This window comes from Mobula birostris, chromosome 11, assembly GCF_030028105.1.
Source record: "Mobula birostris isolate sMobBir1 chromosome 11, sMobBir1.hap1, whole genome shotgun sequence".
NCBI lineage: Eukaryota > Metazoa > Chordata > Chondrichthyes > Myliobatiformes > Myliobatidae > Mobula > Mobula birostris.
Window position 1 is genome coordinate 69,351,092 of NC_092380.1, and position 15,535 is coordinate 69,366,626.

The 15,535-nt window shown below is 39.9% G+C and overlaps 1 long non-coding RNA gene across 1 annotated transcript in view; it reads left to right on the plus strand.

Moving 5' to 3' along the window:
* The window catches only part of LOC140205166 (uncharacterized), a 45,239-nt gene extending 30,076 nt beyond the window's left edge, over positions 1-15,163 (plus strand). The window contains exons 2-3 of the long non-coding RNA XR_011887765.1: positions 5,167-5,372; positions 15,013-15,163. This is a non-coding gene — a long non-coding RNA (uncharacterized lncRNA). The remainder of the gene's footprint in view (positions 1-5,166; positions 5,373-15,012) is intronic.
* Positions 15,164-15,535: the final 372 nt, after the last annotated feature.

Consider the following 15,535-nt stretch of genomic DNA (forward strand, 5'->3'; position numbering starts at 1 on the left):
AATCAATAGCATTCTTTGAAATATTTTACCCACTTTACATCTCATTCATTTATACATTATTTTGAATGTAGTCTCTTCGGCTACTTGATAACTTTGCAGATCCTTTTTACAGTAAAATGCAGAAAAAAAATTAAGACATTGCTATAAAGTAATCAGGTAGATCTGCCTTACACTCATAGCTTGAAAGATTAGAGGTCATGCCTTTGTGGGGAACATGACTGAAGTTTATTTTTAACATTAAGTATGCCATATATCTCCAGAGAAGACTAACTAGCTCTTGTGTCTGTGTATGTGTGTTGGTGTGTTCCAAGTCCGGAATACTGCTCTGCAAAAGTATGACATGCATTGAAGGTTAGATGAGGACAGGCTTGGGAACATTATACAGAAGGCTTATTTTCTACTATGCTTCCAGTTTATTTACAGCAGCAACGGAAAAGTGTCATACACAAATAAACATTCAACCTTTAACATTTCCTAGCTGAAGAGAAAACTAATGCAAATATATATTTCTGTGTGCTGGGCCAAAAAAAAGTTTTCCACCCAAATGACTCTTCAGCAAGGTGTTAAAGGCAGCATTTTCAAGATTCAAATGCTCTCAAAAACTGAGGCAAGCTAAGTTATATTTCTATTTGGTGACTAATTGAATTTTGAACAAGATCATCATCTATAGGATTTATTACTTTGTATGCTAGGTAATTGTTAGTTCTTAGTCAAAGCAACTCTTAAATAAGCATACTACAAATATGCATACTACATATTGCAATTTTATTTGTTCTACTGAATAGATGAAGCTATGTGAAATCCTTTTCTAATTCCCTGGTCATTTAGTAGCAAATGGCTTTTTCTGTTCCATACTTTCAAGGCATGATTTGCTTATTATTCCCATTCCCTACATGGTATATTTTATTTACCCAAGAGCCAAGTGTGAGATAAATTGTATATATGTGCCACAAAAGGCTGTATGTTTAGACCACCTACAAATATATATTGTATAACATGCCTACAGTTTCAAATAACATATAAATGAGTCACTTGTGATAACTTGCAAGGTAAGTTGGGGTATTATAAAATCAGTTAAATACAATGCAGCTTTCTGGCACATTGAATCATCCATTCAACAATAAATAGTATGATTGCCATAAAGGAAGGCATATTCTGAAAACATAAAGCTCTTTTGCTGATTGATAGTAACTGGAAAATATTTACTTCCTCTTAACCTTGCATACTATTAAAAATATCAGTCATATGTGACAAAATGTGATGATTGGAGTGGTGGATTTCAAACTATATATAATATGTATAATTGTACAAGTTATTAATAAGAATGAAATGGGCAATCCATCAGCCTCAGTAGTAAATGTTTAGCATGCTGTACTAAGTCTTAGGGTTTGGAATTGTCCCAGGTTATCCAAGAATGTGTTGAATATAAAGCAAGAATGTTACAATTGCATCATTAATTTCAGTACGACAGCTGCGTTCATAGCTCTGGTGAAACAATGGGATGCACTATCCTTCTAAAATAACTTTGTTATTGGCTGTTTATCTTTTACAACAAATATAAAATATTGCTCAGTTTAGATAGAAAAATATTTTCCTTAACTATGAATGTGCATTGGATTATTAGTTGATAAACACCAAAGATTTGAGAACAATTCTGCAAAACAAATATATATGCATTTGACGTGGGAGTAAGATTGTCTGAGCCAAGTTCAGTGATCTTATAAGTTCTTGATGGCATTGTAACCTCAGCCTGACCAGAGTTGAAGGAAGACTCTTGGGAGGGGTGGGTGTGGGGGAAGGGGAAATTGGTTGATCTTGCTTTGTAATCTGTAAAATATTCAGCTTGAAACTCCCTTTCTGAGTAAGCCTTTGTGAATGGGGTTTGGTGGAAGATGCTCAGCATGTGTTCTGCACTCTTTCGTGCACATGCTGCCAATAGGATTTCCCTGCACTGTTAGACTCCAGATATATTATACAGTCATAGTCACAGAAACAGGCCCTTCAGCCCATCTAGTCCATGCCAAACCAGTTAAACTGCCTACTCTTATCGACCTGAACTGGAACCAAAGCCCACCGTACCCCCACCATTCACGTACCTATCCAAACTTTGCTACTACATTGAAATTGAGCTTGAATCCACCACTTGTGCTGGCAGCCATCTTTTTAATGACTTTGTTATAAAATCTGATAGGAAAAGGGGAAGAAGGGATTTACCCTGAACCTGACTCAAAACCCCAGCCTTTACCCTCAGCTCTCCATCCGATGATCAATCTATTGAAACATGACGAGCATCCTATCCAAATTTTGGATGTCTGAAAATACTCAGCTCGACATGAGTCCATCAAAGAATGTAGGAGCTGAGATGTCTTCGAGCTCCTCTGCGAAATAGCTTAATATTTTACAGATTACAAAGCAAGATCAACCAATTTCCCCCTCCCCCACACCCAACCCTCCCAAGAGTCTTCCTTCAACTCTGGCCAGGCTGAGGTTACAATGCCATTAAGAACTTAACACATAAGATCACTGAACTTGGCTCAGACAATCTTACTCCCACTTCAAATGCATATATATTTGTTTTGCAGAATTGTTCTCAAATCTTTGGTGTTTATCAACTAATAATCCAATGCACATTCATAGTTAAGGAAAATATTTTTCTATCTAAAATGAGCAATATTTTATTTCTTCCCTTTAATGTCTCCTTTTTTCCTTTTCAAAGTAGATGGGATTCTGTTGGAGGCCATGAGCTACATCTGCACTCAAACTATTGTTCTTAGCGTGGTGGTTCATGCTTCTGGAGCTTACCGACCGGCCGTTGTTTCGATATCCCCAAGATGCGGTCTGGAAGACGCGTACCTTTGGGGTAGGCCCTGCAGCCCCGTGGGCGAACCAATTCCATGCTGGTGTCACTAACTAAGGTGCCGTGGTAGTAGAAACAGAGCAACACAAACTGTGGATTGGCTGTCGGAGGCCTCTGTACTTGGATGATTTCTCTCTCTCTCTCTCTCTCCCTCTCTCGATGGTGGGGAGAGTTTGCTGCTGATTCTTGAGTCAGAGAATGCAAAATAAAGGCGATACAGCAGACTGTAACATCGTAATCAGCAAGATGTTCTGTTTTGTTGGTCTCCCTTTTTGCTGTTGAGAAGGGGTGTCACCTCTCCGCCCCTTATTAGGGAGAGAGCAAGAGCCTGCAGCATGTGGAATTGTTGGGTGAACAACTCGTTCTTGCTGGTCTGCAGTTCACAGTCGCTCTTTGGGAGCTTTGCTATTGCTTGCTTGGTGGGTGATGGGTGCCAATGCTTCCTGCTGAAATAAGTGGGGGAGGGTTGATGTTTTGCTGCTGCTTGTGCATAGGTGGCGGGGGAGAGGGGCTTTGGAGTTCTAACGTTTTACTGTCATTCATACTTTGAGGTTCTTTTCTGTTTTTTTGTGGATGTCTGTGAAGGTCAATAATTTCAGGTTGTATACTGTACACATTCCCCGATTTTAAATAAAACTATTGGACCATTGAACCACAAGTTAGAGACTAAATCCTACAATGGCAAATGTCTCTAAGTTTAGTTTGTTCTTCATGAAAATTGTGAACCACAAAACGAAGAAGGCTTTAAATTTAACCCAAGTTGAAAAGTACAGGAATAAGAAGCCTGACAGAAATATTCAAAGTGACTAATTGGAAAGGTTCTTGATTGGTAACATGGAAATATAGCATTTTTACTTGAGTAATTCTTACACAGTGAGGAATTCATTGTACATATCCATGTTTGGGTAGATATCAGCTTTTGATCCTATTGATGTGTGTGAATCAAATGTTGGCAGCAGTGTATGACAACTCATTTTGGTAGGACATCTGACCTTGTGAATGGAACATAGTAATGAAATGAATGGACATGCCCCACATATGTGTTATTTTCATTAATTGTAGCTTCTACTCAAGTTATATTAACAATGAAAACTGATTAGAGGTCTTCAAATTCTAGCTGCCTATTATGTCATATTTCATGCAAAAATGCTTTAATGTGGTTACTGTGGCTTTGAATATTCCCTAAAATTTATTTGCCCAGGTTTTGGATGGCATCTATTTTTTGTTGCACTAAAACGTGGCTGCATTCAGCACTAACAGCCATTAAGCCCTGAGAGAAAAAAAATATTGTTACCCTGGCAAAAGTGTAAGATGAAACTGCTTTATAGTGTTTGTGTTATAGTGCTTTATAGGTATTTTCTCTCTTCCCGTGCTTATCACTTACTGTGGAAGAGCTTTGAGTACCATGCTTGTTTTAAGAATTTGACACTGGCCAGACAGCTGATGTGGCCTATCCATTGGAGCTATGTAGTAAATGGGTGGTGGGTTGAGAGATATTGGCCGAGATAAGAATATTGACATTGGTAGACCTATTCTACCAATTGATTTGGAGGATCTCATAGAGGTAGCATTCTTTGTACTTCTGCAATAGTCTAAGTTGCTTCCAATAAGTTTGTGATTCCAAAATAATTTAGATTCATACAGCAGTTTTGTTATTCTAGCAATGATTGTATATGCCCTCCACTGCAATTCCTACTCCACTCTTGTGACAGTAATCATGAGCACCTCTGAGGGAAGTCCTGCTGTGAGAGCAGAGAAGTATGAGAGAGACTGAATGCTGAGATGAATCATTTGCTTGTCTTTTCTCTGGGAGTCCAACCTTTTGCAGGACATTAAAAATGGCAGGGTTAGGTGAGAGAGTGATGGCTTGTGATGGGGGAGAGATCAAATCTAACTGTTGAATAATGAAACACTGTGTTTCCACTGCTAATATTTCATCTCAGTTTTTGTAAAATTTCAAATGTAATTTCATTTGCAGTCATGTGAGATGATTCTCATTGTTGAATGCTTTGTCTTTTATCAGCAGGAAATGATAACCTTTCAATACATCCCTTTAACCATAATCAATAAGTTGTGCGTCACCCACAGTTGATGCGGCTAGAACATTGACCACTCTTAGAGATGAGTGGAAGACCAATGGGTTTCAATCAATATTTAGCTCAAATGACCAGTGCAAAGAGTATTTTGTGGAGAAGTTACAGTTGTCTAAGCACGTTTCTACTTACTACATGAAGCAGAGATTTGTATCAAGCATTTTGTTTTATTTTTTGGAGTCAGAGAATCATTTGTTATTGTGTTATATTCAACAGAGGCAGACCTGTGGACAACAATAAGATGGAATTTTATGGGCCGTGTCTGAGTTACTTATTGGTACAGTATAAAGGAGCTTTTCAGAAGCACTGGATTCACAATGAGGAAATGCCAGAGTTTCAGATGTAATCAGATCATCATTGATGTCAAAGCAGATGGAACTATTCCTTCAGCATTCATGACTCAGAGGACATTTTATGCAATGGTAAGCAGCAAATTTACTGACACAGCTGAGAAGGATTAGAGTCAATGTAACCTTGACCTCCACAAAGAGAGCAGTCTCGACTCAGGCCTTGGTTGAAGGTCTTCCTAAGAATTTCATGTAACTCAGTGTTGACGCCCTTGGAAAGACCAAGCTGCAAATAGATGGCTCATCAGAGGAGATGTGGAACTAGGGCCCTTGTGACAGATAATCTGTGTCACCTTGCTTGAGCTTCACAACCCAATGACATATTGTTATATTGATGCATCCAGTCATGGAGTATTCTTTGGTTGTGTTATCACTGGTGTGTGCTTTAGGTGCCAGCTGGGAAATGCTGGAACAAGCATTCCCTGTGCATGGTGCTATATTCTGTGGAAATTGGAAAATGATGATGCAGCCTATAATCTGCCAGCCAAGTCTGCTAATGACAGCAGAAGATCCCTTTAAATAGTTTTAAAAACTGCTAGCATGATATGCTCCTAATTCATTGAGACTGTTACCTGCAGTGTTAGTGTGGAACTTTCTGTTCCAATTAATATTGGAAGAGTGGAAATGGGAATAATAATCTCCCTACGGGTAAGGCTGTGGTGCGCAAGGTCGCAGCGGCCTCTCCAGTCCAATCAATAGTGTTATTGTTTCTCCTTTATGTCTTTATGTTTTTCAATTGCAAGACACTTTTGGATATGAAGAACATCAAGTACTGCAAGTCTAACCCATCAACGAGTTCCCAGTAGTGATGGGGCTGGACTTATTGTGTACCAGCAATAAGTCCAGAGCAGAGACCTCTGTGGTCAGGCTGGAACCTGTACTGAGTGGAGGCTCGTCCTTCCATTGGTGCTGCCCTCCATTGTTCTCTCAGTGAAAGACAAGCTGGACCAGGCCATGCCACTCAGGGACTTGGACTGTACTGTTTTTTGTGTGACTATATGTTATACTGCTATTGTGAATAAATGTGCTATATGCTGTGTGCTGTTGGTGCTGTGTTTTGCACCTTGATCCCGGAGGTATTCATCTGCAAGGCTGAATGACAATCAACTTGAACACCTGATGCATATCTGAGCAAGGAAAATATCAGGTACATTAATGTGAAGTGCCTGATTCAATTACAAAACCAGTTCTATCAATGGCCTTCTGTAAGTTAGTCCAATTAAGTTCAAAGCTGGATCATTTAAAGCAAGTTCTACGCAATCCAATTTCCAATAATAATAATGCATTAATATATTAGAGTCTGGCTAATTTGGTATCAGAATAAGAGTTTTCCAAAAGAGTGGGGTTTTGAGATCTTGAAAAAGAAATCAGGTTTGTGGGGAAGGGATGCTGGTCAATTTAAACTGAGTCAAACCTGGATACAAAGTTAAGTGGAGAGATCATCTTATTTGGATCTTCCTTCCTGCACAGAATTAATAAAATATGGTTCACTGATGAATCTCAAGGTTATCTATAAAATACATACTTTGATAAACCTCCTGGGAGGGGGGAGAAGGTGGCGACGCGACAACAGCGCACACAGCCACTTCAGTGATGAATACCTGTTATTTGTCAAGTAGGGGACCGTGCACAATCCTGATTTGATGGAGACAGACGTGAGAGTACAGCGGAACATTTGGAAAACTTCTGAAATGACTGCTTTGCTACTGCTGCTACTGTGTGGTAACTGGAATCTCCGGAGCTGAAGGCCCCAAAATCCTCGGTTTTGCGTGTTTCAGTGGCTGAGGAGAGGTTGAACGTGCTCGGCAGAGGATGGCACTCGGGAGGCTGTATCGGAGAGGCTGGTCGGAAGCTCGGAGTTTTCGGACGGATGGACTCAGGGTCAGCTGGGGTCGCCTGCTTCCAAGGTATCGGCAAGTTGACGGTGCCTGGAGGTTTATGGCAGGGAGTTTCTCCCTTTTGCCGCCTGCTATCAGGGACTCGGGAGTTGATCGACTTGGGACTTTGAGAAATTTTTTTTACTGTGCCTATGGTCTGTTCTTCATCAAATTATGGTATTGCTTTGCACTGCTGTAACTATATATTATAATTATGTGGTTTTGTCAGTGTTAGTCTTTGGTCTGTCTTGTTTTCTGTGATATCACTCCGGAGAAACATTGTATCATTTCTTAATACATGTATGCATTTCTAAATGACAATAAAAGAGGACTGAGTGTTCACATAATCTAATCTAATCAATGTACTTTGGACATTGATTAACATGCTTTAATATTGTTCAATGTCATTTCCAGTACAGAAACATAAAGGAGAATGAAATTATTGTTACTGCGATCCAATGCAGCACAAAAACCATAATAAGATAAAGAACACAATAACAAAAAGCACAATAAATATAAATACATAAGATAGCTTATATACATAGATTAATGATATGTCCATGAAATGACACTAGGCACAGGAGTGCTTATACATAGGGTGACTCTGACAGGAAATGAAAAGTAGTGGTGGTGGGGGTGCGGAGGGATGGAGTTGTTTATCAGTCTTACTGCTTGGGGAAAGTAACTGTTTTTAAGTCTGGTGGTCCTGATGTGGATAATATGTAGCCTCCCCTTTCAATTTCCTGTTCAGTATTCGAAATGAAACATTTCAAGAGATATGGAGGAACTCAGCAGGCCAGGCAGCATCTGATGAAAAGAGCAAACAGTCCATGTTTCAGGTGAAAGGACGGGCTTACTATCTGAGGCCAAACAGTTGACTGTTTACTCTTTTCCATAAATGTTGCCTGGCCTGCTGAATTCCTCCAGCTTTTTGGGTGTGTTGCTTTGATTACCAGCATCTGCAGATTTTCTCTTGTTCATGATTACAAGAGATATTCCATCTTTGATGAGTGCCGATCGCATGATTGAAACTTGACTGGATGTACCCATTCAAATTTCAAGGACAGTGTCAAATATAATGAAAGGAAACATCAGAGCTGCCACATCGTCACTTCGGCATTGATGTTAAAGCTGGATTTATCGAAAAAAGTAGCAAGGCAGCATACACCCTTAAGCCTACATATTTGCCTGTTTGTACCCATTAGAAGTAACAAGATATTAAATATTCTCAATATTCTGTGAGGCCTTTGTGATTGGCTCCACATGTGTGACCAATTAAAAGGTCAGTTTAATATTATCTTTGTTTAAATTTGCTCAAATCTTGAACATCACACAGCAGGGGGAGTATTTGGTGAAAATAAATGGTTAATATGTTTCTGTATGAAGTGTGATGTGAATAATCCAAGTAGTTTCAATAGCTTACTATCTGAGGCTAAGTAATATATTCCAGCTGTTACCCCAGCTGTGATCAAGTAATTCATTGCAGATCAGATATCAAATCAGAACCTCCTGGCTTGGTGGCACAATTCAGTAATGGGCATTGTGTTTATTTATTTGGTCAACAAATGTCTGATGGGGTAGTTTTGTGTAAATGCAGGCCATCGAACATTAAGAGTGCCTCCTGATAAATGTAGTGCTGGTATTGCAGTATTGAATTTAGATTGTCTTTCCAAGATTCCCGTCTCGACATTCAAGTTCATGTGTTACATGTACATCAAAACATACAGTGAGTATACAGTGAAATGTCAACAACCAATAAAACCAAGGGTGTGCTGGGGGCAGTCCGGCAGTGTCACCATACATTCTTGCACCAACATAGCATGCCTACAATCCTCAACAGAACAACACAGAACACAACAAGCACCAACAGCAAAACCAAAACCCCTTTGCTCCCTCCCATCCACACACAGTCATTAAACACCAGGCCATGCTCCCGCGAACATGGTCTTGGGCCTGCAGACAGCGGGCTTCAATTCCACCTGTCACCTCATTGGACTCACAAAGATTCATAGACTCGGCTCTAGCCAAAGCACCTTGAATTCAGGACGTCCGATTCATCCTCGGACTTCGATCTTCAGCATCCATCCCAGGGCACGCTGATCACCGAACTCAAGGCCTCGAAATCTAGACTCACCGATGGCAGGACCCCAAATGCTAGTCCTCCAGTCTCAAAGATTTGTAAATCTGGAGAGTCATTGGAACTCGTTCCTCCTCCCTGCTTGGAGCTCCCATGTTTGCATCTCTGGTCTTCAAATAGGGAGTGGATACTTAGATTTTGTCCTCTAATTCCCTGTTTCTAAACCCTAATGTGACCTCTACACTCCCCTCTCTGTCCCCAAAAACACCCTTACACATCTAAAACACAACTAACAATTTATCAATTAAAATACCAACTAAATTTGAACTGCAGCTCATTGGAGGTCACAGACGAGCATCGTCTTGTCACGAGCTTTGCAATTTATTCCGTAAGACATAGGAACAGAATTAGGTCATTCAGCCCATTGAGTCTGTTCTGCCATTCCATCACGGCTGATTTATTATCCTTCTGAATCTCATTCTCCTGCCTTCTCCCCATAACCTTTGACGCCCTGAATAACCAAGAACCAAAATGTATCTCTGGTCTTGGGCTGTGCGACCTGGTCTTAGACTACCCCACTACAGAAAATACTCTCTCCACATCCACTCTATCTAGGCCTTTCAATAATCATTAGGTTTCAATGAGATCCCACTCATTCTTCTAAACTCCAACAAGCATAGGTCCAGAGCCATCAAATGTTCCTCATATGTTAACCCTTTCATTCCTGGGATTATTTTCTTGAATCTCCTTTGGACCATCTCCAATACCAGCACATCTTTTCATAGATTAGGGACCCAAAGTTGCTCACAATACTCCATATGTAGTCTGACCCCTGCCTTATAAAGCCTCATTATTACATCTTTGCTTTAATATTCGAGGCCTCTCGAAACAAATACTAACATTGTATTTAGCTCCCTTACAACCTGCAAGTTAATCTTTAGAGAATCCTCAACAAGGACTCCCAAGTCCATTTGCACTTCCAATTTCTGAATTTGCTTTCCTTTTAGAAATAGTCTATGCCTTTATTCTTTCCGCCAAAGTGCAAAACTATGCACTTCCATACACTAGATTCGATCTGCCACTTCTTTGCCCATTCTCTCAATTCGTCCTTACACAGACACTCTGCTTTCTCAGCACTATCTGCCCCTCAACCTATGTTCATGTCATCCTCAAACTAGGCCACAAAGCCTTCAATTCCTTCATCCAAATCATGGACACATAAAATGAAAAGAAGTGGTCCCACCACCAACACCTGTGGAACAACACTAGCTACTGGCAGCCAATTAAGAAAATTTCCCCTTTATTCCTATTCATTGCCTCTTGTCAGTCAACCAATCTTCTATTCATAGCAGTATCTTTCCAGTAATATGTGGGATCTTATCTTGTTAGCAGCCTCATGTCAAAGGCCTTCTGAAAATCCTAATAACATCCACTGACTCTCCTTTGTCTATCCGGCCTATTATTTTTTCAAAGGATTCCAACAGATTTGACAGGCAAGATTTTCCCTTATGGAAACTACATTGTCTTTAGCCTAATTTGTCTGTGCCTCCAAGTACCCGGAAATCTCATCCTTAATAATAGACTCCAACATCTTCCCAACCACTGTAGTCAGGCTAACTGGCCTATAATTTTCTTTCTTCTGCCTCCCTCCCTTCTTAAAGAATGGAGTGGGATTTGCATTCGGGAACCATTCTAGAACCTAGTGATTCTTGAAATATTATTACTAAAACCTTCACAATCTCGTCAGCCATCTTCTTCAGAACCTGTGGTGTAGCCTATCTGGTCTAGGTGACTTACCTACCTTTAGACTTTCAGCTTCCCAAGCAACTTCTCCTTAATAATAGCAACAGCACTCACTTCTTTCCGCTGACACTCTTGAACATCTTGCATTCTGCTAGTGTCTTCCACAGTGAAGACTGATGCAAAATACTTCTTAAGTTCATCCACCATTTGCCTGTCCCTATTACTACTTCAGCAGCATCATTTTCCAGCAGTCCAATATCCACTTTCACCACCCTTGTACTTTTTCTTTTATCTGAAAAAACTTTTTGTATTCTCTTTCATATTATTGGCTAGTTTACCTTCATACTTCATCTTTTCTCTCTTTATGTCTGTTTTAGATGCCTTCTGTTGGGTTATTAAAAGCTCCCCAATCCTCTACCTTTCCACTATTTTTTTTTGCTATGATGTATCTCCTGACTTTTGCTTTTATGCCATCTTTGACTTACCATGTCAGCCATGGTTGCCTCATCCTCCCTTTAGAATACTCCTTCATCTTTGGGATGTGTCTATCTTGTGCCTTCCGAGTTGCTCCCAGAAACTCCAACCATTGCTGTTCTGCCATCATCCCTGCTAATGTCCCCTTCCAATCAACTTTGGCCAACTCCTCTTTCCTGATTCTGTAATTCCCCTTACTCTACTGTAATACTGATACATCCAATTTTAGCTTCTTCTTCTCAAAATGCAGTGTGAATCCCTCCAACAATGTGCACGGCAACTGTCCTCCTTGAGGATAGTTACTAACTTAGCACCATGTGAAACTTATATTGTGATCACTCTCTCCTAAGGCTTCCTTTAGCTTAAGCTTCCTAATCAAATCTGAATCATTACATAACCTCCAATCCAGATCTATTGTTCCCCCAGTGGGCTTGACCACAAGCTATTTTAAAAAGTCATCTCATCGACATACTAGAAATTCCCTTTCTTTGGATCCAGTAACAACCTAATTTTCTCAACCTATTTTTTCTGTAAGTTACATCAAAAAATAGTGCAAAAGAGGAAAAGTGAGGCCGTGTTCAAGTGCCGTTTAGGAATCTGATAGCAGAGGGAAGAAGGTCTTCTTAAAATATTGAGTGTTGTTCTTTAGGATCCTGTGCCTCCTCCCTGAGGGTGGTAATGGGAAGAGGGCATGTCCTGTAACATAGAACATTGAACAGTACTGCACAGGATTGTGCCCTTCAGCCACAATGTCTCTGCCATATTAAACTAAGTACCCTCTGCCTGCCCATGATCCATAACTCTACATTCCCTGCATATTTATATATCTCTCTAAAAGCCTCATAAATGCCACACTGTAAAACAAAATAACTTGCTCCGCTATTTCTTTTAAGTTTGCCCCAATCTTAAATCCATTCCCTTGAGTATTAGACCTTTCTACCCTAAGATAAAAATTATAACTGTTTGCCTTATCTATGCCTCTCATAACTTTAAAGACTTTTATCAGGTCTTCCCTCATCCTTGGCACTCAAGAAAGCATCTCAAATTTGTCCAACCTGGCCTTGTAAATCATACCCTATATTCTAGGCAGCATTCTGGTAAACCTTGTCAGTATTTTTTACAAAGCTTCCACATCCTTCCCATGATGGGGCAACCAGAATTGCACAAGATGCCCCAACTAATGTCTTACTAATGTCTTACAGCCTCAATGATATTTCCTTATTCTTGTACTCAGTATGCACAATGCTGCTGGTGACAAACTGCATCGGTCTCTGCCGTTCCTTTGGGTTGCTCAGATGCGTGGAGAGGGCGAATTTGCTGCATGGGCGAGAGCTTTCTCTCCATATCATAGTGCCCTGGCTTGCATTTCTAGATAGCTAGGATGTAACATCCATGGTCGACCCTGATCGATGGAGATCTCATCATCATCCTTCCCACTTGCATGGCCATTTGCATGGAAGAATATCTAGTTCTTGGAGAGAGTTAAAAAAAAAACTGGACTGATTACAGAGATCCATAACTTCATGCAAATATGAGAGAATTTATGTTTACTCTGCTCAGAGAGTAAAATTGTGAAACAGTTGTTTTCAAAATCATTTACAGACTTAGTAATGTAAATAATGGCTTAAGTTTTGGCAACCAAATGAGACAGGATTATCGTGCGTAGAAAGGAAAACTAATGTGAGATGAGTTTTTTTGTTACATAGCATTGCATCACTTTTTGTATGATTCTGTGATTTTAATTAATCAAGTTGTAGTTAATCATGCAAAACTAGACCTAGTTATGTTGCTTTACAAAGATGGCTGCCACATAGTTATGTGAATATATTAAAAATAGTAGTGGCCAGCACATTTCACAAATGATATGGAAGACAGGAAAGGTTCTAAGCAAGAGTAATATCAACACTGTGAAGCTGCTAGGAAAGGAGTTTTCTTCATGATTAAAGGTGACAAGTGCTTTAATAGTCTTAGAAGTTATGAAAGACCTTGATAGAGTCTGAGGAAAATTGTCCAAATACAGGGAAGAGCACACAATTAAAGGAAAATTAATAATATCAAATTAGGAAATCAGAAACTTCTTCACCCAGAGAATTTGGAATTTACTACATCAAGAAATATTTGGGGTAAATAGTGCAGATATACTTAGAATAATCTGGACTATTGCATTCAGATCTGGTCATCCCCATTGTAGGAATGCAGTGGAGGCCTTAGAGAGAATGCAGAACAGGTTTGTCAGGATGCTGGCTGGATTAGAGATCATGTGGTATGAGGTGAGGTTAGAGGAAGCTAGTTTGTTTCCTCTGGAGTGGTGGAGGCTGAGGGGAGACCTAATAGAAGTTTATAAAAATGATGAGAATCATTAATAGACAGCTGGTATCTTTCTTTCTGGATCAAAATATCTAACACTAGAGGGCATGCATTTAAGTTGAGGGGGTAAGTTCAAAGAAGGTAAAAATGGGCTGAAAAATGGCAGATGGAGTTTAATACTGACAAGTGTGAGGTATTGCACATTGGAAGGACAAACCAACATAGAACATACAGGGTTAATGGTAAGGCACTGAGGAGTGCAGTGGAACAGAGGGATCTGGGAATACAGATACAAAATTCCCTAAAAGTGTCGTCATAGGTAGATAGGGTCGTAAAGAGAGTTTTTGGTACATTGGCCTTTATTAATCGAAGTATTGAGTATAAGAGCTGGAATGTTATGATGAGGTTGTATAAGGCATTGGTGAGGCCGAATCTGGAGTATTGTGTTCAGTTTTGGTCACCAAATTACAGAAAGGATATAAAAAAGGTTGAAAGAGTGCAGAGAAGGTTTACAAGGATGTTGCCGGGACTTGAGAAACTCAGTTACAGAGAAAGGTTGAATAGGTTAGGACTTTATTCCCTGGAGTGTAGAAGCATGAGGGGAGATTTGATAGAGGTATATAAAATTATGAGGGGTATAGATAGAGTGAATGCAAGCAGGCTTTTTCCACTGAGGCAAGGGGAGAAAAAAACCAGAGGACATGGGTTAAGGGTGAGGGGGGAAAAGTTTAAAGGGAACATTAGTGGGGGCTTCTTCACACAGAGAGTGGTGGGAGTATGGAATGAGCTGCCAGACGAGGTGGTAAATGCGGGTTCTTTTTTAACATTTAAGAATAAATTGGACAGATACATGGATGGGAGGTGTATGGAGGGATATGGTCCGTGTGCAGGTCAGTGGCACTAGGCAGAAAATGGTTCGGCACAGCCAAGAAGGGCCAAAAGGCCTGTTTCTGTGCTGTAGTTTCTATGGTTCTATGGTTCTAAGGTGCACAGGGCAAGTTTTTCACACAGTGAGTGGTAAGTATCTGGAATGTTTTGCTAGGGGTGGTAGTGGAGGAAAATATGATAGGGGTTTTTAAGAGATCTTAGGCATGTGAATGTGCAGGCAATGGAGGGATATAGATATTGTGCAGGACCAAGATATTAGTTCAGTTAAGAATTTAACTCATTTAATTAGCTTGGTATAACATTATTGCCAGAGGGCCTGTTTCAATGCTCTACTGCTTTGTAATTTAAGGAGGAGAGTTTAAAGGAGAAGGGAACAATATTGATGGGATTGATTGAAGAAGAATGGCAGGATACTCAAGAATTCGAACATGGACTGTGCTGTTACCGTTTTCATGGAAATCATGAAGCTTCACATAGTTATAGATAATGCTTCTGTTATGACCAGGGAAACCCCTGTATACCTGCATGCCAAATTGACTGCTTATTGCACTGTGTTTTCCATCAATATTAAACTGCTTCTTTTTCATTTTGTTGATTGTAATGTGTTTATTTATTCATCTTTCTGAGAGGTTTTTTTTTTTTGCTTAAGGATGCAAGGGACTAATAACAGCTTCCTCAGGAGAGATGCAAAGATAGTCTTGTCCAGGTGTCCACATCCTTTCACTTTCCATGTTCTTCGATTGTTTTCATTTCTTGTATGAGACACTGGATGAAAGAGCCCACTAATGAGACCATCTTGACTTCAGAAATCTTTAAAGCTGAAATGGTCACCAAGGACGAGAGCTTGTTTCCCTCTAATTTAATTATTTTCC